Genomic DNA, 4,165 nt, shown 5'->3' with positions numbered 1-4,165 from the left:
AAGGCAAGACTTAATGGGCTTTCTTCCCTAAAAATAGATCTTCTCATGAAAGAGATGAAGGGCATTGCCCAGGGAGGTCAGCCAAAATTGTCTGAAATTATGCTATCACCTAGATCTGATGTCCAAAATTAGCCTCCTCTCTTGCTATGTGGGTTCAGTGCTCCCTGAAGATTAAACGCATCACAACACTCATTTAATTTAAAAGAGAGGCTAAAACATATGGCAGACCATGGTTTAGATGTTAGAAAAATTCAGCCTGGGACTCTTCTTTGTGATTAGTAACATGCTAATGAAGGCAAGGGGGAAAGGAGTGTGTGCAGAGCTGTGTGGGGAGGCCGGGCAAGGCTGCGGGCAGGAATCGGGAATGTTGCTGGGAAGAATGGAAAGGACCTGAACCAGAGCTGCTCTCACTGTCCAGAACTAGTCTGATCTTTTTTTAAGAAGAGGAAGGAAGATGATTTGCCTTAAATAATTCTCCAGCCTCCTCTGTGTGGGTGTTTTCTGGGCTCTGTGATTAAGAGAGAGCATCTGAAAGCAATGGGATGGGAACCTCATTTTAAAGACAGAGCGTTCCTTTCTTTTTTTCCTTTTTAATTAATCTGAGGTTGCTACCGGAATGGAGTAGTTGGATGAAGGTGTTTGAGGAACATGAGGTTAATGGAAGGTGAAGGAGGAAGGGAATACAATTGTGAACCAGCAGGTGCTCCAGCCCGGCCAGCACAGAGCTGACTCACGGGTTAAAAGGGAATAAACTCCCGAGGTGGAGGGGAGAGAACAACCTTGGGGAGACTTGGGAAAGTCTGGGGAGAACTGGACATGCTCCTGATCCCATCAACTGGGAACAGGAGGGAGTTTTTGTGGTACTTCACCAAGGCAAAGCACCCTCCCAGTACCGGTGCCGTTCAAAGTAACATCCACTCTGTATCTTTATGTCCATGAAGGGAGGGGAAGTTTTATTTGTTATTTATTTAATTTTGTTCTAAGCTCACGATTTTGGGGGCAGCCCTGTTCGGTTTTTGGACGCTGGCTCAGAAGTTTTGCACCCCTTGAGCCAGGTGATGCCGAACATTCAGTGTAGAGAGAGAAAAACAAAATATTTGCTGAATCTGCTGTGACCAACCTGCAAGGGCCAGGCTGGAGGAGAGGCCCATGAGTAAAGACTGGGATGCTTTGTGCATCCGAATGCAGCCTGGATTTCGCTGAGGGAAGCTGAGGGTCCTTGTCCCCACTCATCTCAGAGAGGAGAACCAGCCCTGCAGCTGTCCCTTGTCCCCTCCCCAGCACAGCCCATCCCCACTCCCCACTGCTTCCAGCCTTTTTTCGGGGCCAAGCAAGACCATTGTGGCTCATCACCACATACCTCCAGCAAACTCCAGCTGTGAAACACTCGGGAAAGTGTTTCTCTTTCCCCTCCCAAAAAATCCTGAGGGCAATGCATGCCCCTGATTCCCAGCCTCCAGGCTCCAAGGCCCAAGTGCTCCCAAGGACCGTTAAAGGTCCATCAACGTGTTTTAATTGTGCAGTAACCAGGGCTGGTGTTTTTGTTGGACCGTGACCCAGCCTGCAGAGCCAACACACGGCTTTGAAGCTCCCCTGGCCACGCCGGCAATTATCCACCGGCTACGGCCGATGAGAGCAGGGCTCCCTCCCTCTCCCTCCCTCCGTGGGTGCTGTGGGGCTTAATGAGTGTTTCCTGTCTGCTTTGAAGGCGAAAAATGCGCTAAGTGTTAAGTATTAGTGTGATTTAAGTGTGTGGAGTGGTTGGGGATCGCTCAGGCCGCCCTTCCTGCAGCGCTGGAGCCCTGCTTGGGTTTGCTTCTGCAGGGCAGGGCTCTTGCTGTTGATGCTCCTTCTCTGGAAGGACCCAAATCTGGATACTCTGGGTCAGTCCTCTGGAAAAGATCCCAGATCAGGACATTTTCGGGTCCTTCCTCTGGTAAAGGACCCAAACTGGGCCATTCTGGTTCTTTCCTCTGGAAGGATCCAAGACAGCACATTTTGGGTCCCTTCTCTGGAACAGGACCTAAACCAGGATATTTTGGGTCCATCCTCCAGAAAAGGACCCAAATCAGGACATTTTAGGTCCTTTTGCTGGAAAAGGACCCAAACAGGGATATTTTGGGTGCCCTCTCTGGAAAACAACCCAAATGGGGATATTTTACATCCTTTCTCTGGAAAAGGATCTGAACAGGGATATTTTAGGTCCGGTCCCTGGAAAAGGATCCAAACCAGGATATTTTGGGTTCCTCCTTTGGAGAAGGACCCAAACAGGGACATTTTTGGTCCATCCTCTGGAAGGACCTAACACAGGACATTCCAACACCACAAGCAGCTCTGTGGGCACTTTTCTCAGCATGAGTTTTACATAGTTTTTGTTAAACCTGATAAGCTAAACTTAAAAAAACCCACCCACTTGGGTCAAAATAAGGTTCTTGTTCTCTCTCAATCTTCTGTAGTGTTAAAAAAAAAAAAAAAGGTTTGGTTGGATGTTACTTTTAAGCTGTAAGAGCAGAACTTTCCCACGCTGCCTCTCCATTTAGCAGAGAACATGCCAGACCTGTAATCACGATCTTTATCCCGAGACAAGCTAAAAAACAAAATGTTTCTGAACCACTGAAGGTAGGTGAACATTTTCAGAGTGTCACATATTAAGGTGGTGTCTAACGAGCTCCATGTCCCACTTATAATTGAAACAGAAGAGAGTATTCACTTTTCATTCATTTTAAAAAGACTATTCAAATACCCTTTCATCTCCACTAAACAGCCTGCCATGTATTTGAAGCCATTTTATATTTTGTTTCTACAGACATCCAAAAAAACAGAGGTGAGTATTTTGGAACATTGATAGAAAGATGCAAAGGCTTGTGAGGCACTGAATGGCTTCAAGCTGCCTCAAACACATTCATCTTCCCAAGAAGAATTAGGCACAGTGTGATTCATTTTAATAGCAGAAGAAAAATAATACTACGGTGTAGTGCTAAGTTCCCAACCTTTGATGGTAGACTAAAAAAAGAGAGAGAGAAGGGAAAAAAATATCTTTCTTCCCTTATGTTGTTGAAGTCTCCCTACACCCATCCGTTATGTCCAGCTTATCAATTAAGATGAACCCCATGAACTTCAGATGGTTTTTTTAAAACAAGGCACCATCCATTTAAATGTGTAAAACTGCCTGCAGCTCCCTTGAACTGCAGGATTCAGTCCCGAGCTCTGTGTACTCGGTGTGAAGTTGAGCCCTTTGATACAAGTTTTACTGATGTTTTAAATGAAGTCTTCTCAAACACACAAAATAACCCAGATAATTTAAAACCTCATAGAAAAAAAAAAATAGGGTGGGGAGAGGAAAAAAAAAAAAAAGGGAAAAAAAAAAACCCCTAGTGCCATTGGTGTAGCAGAAGCAAAGGGCTGGCTCTGGTTGCCAACAGGACAGACCAAAAGCAGCTCCACAATTGCTTTCCCAGCGTTACTCGCTTGAGCCGGGGAAGGTCTGGGCGACAGCTGGGAGACAAATCCATCCCTGGTATGGGCAGCTTCCCTCAGGAACAAATTAAGCTCGTTCAGCTATAAAATAGGTTTTGTACCAGAAATACAGGCGAGGGGGAAGGCGCACAGGGAGGAGCTCCCCGTGTTCGTCCCGCTCAGCCGCTTCCAGCAAATCTCCCCCCAGTTCAATCTGGGCCAACCCCACCATGGGAGCCAAGGCTTTACAGAGCTGGGTTCTGCTCAGGATTTACAAAGCTGGGATTTCTCTTGCAGGAGGTGCAGGTGGGCAGTCCTGGCTCAATCACACCTGGAAAAGGTTGCTACCATCCCCAAGACCAAAGCTCTCTGATGAGCCATGAGAAGAGCTCCATCCTGGGGACAATCACATCCCTTTGGAAATCACCCCTTGGCTCCATCAGGTGAGCTTGGCAGTGCAGTCTTGGCACTAAGGCCAGGCTAAATTTGTAGGTGAGTTACCTGAAGGAGCTGTAAATTAATTAATCCTCACATTGAAGAGCAGCTCCAGCCTTGCCTCCTCCAGCTTCAACAGCTTCCCAGCAGGAACAGCCCCTGCCAAGGCAGGGAGAGGCCAGGGCAGAGCTCAGCAGCATTTTCCAGCTACCACCATACATGAGAAAAAAACCCATTTTAAGGCATTAAGGGTGAAAAAAAAGTCAAGACAATA

This window comes from Chiroxiphia lanceolata, chromosome 19 (assembly GCF_009829145.1).
Source record: "Chiroxiphia lanceolata isolate bChiLan1 chromosome 19, bChiLan1.pri, whole genome shotgun sequence".
NCBI lineage: Eukaryota > Metazoa > Chordata > Aves > Passeriformes > Pipridae > Chiroxiphia > Chiroxiphia lanceolata.
Note: the sequence above shows the minus strand (reverse complement) of the source record.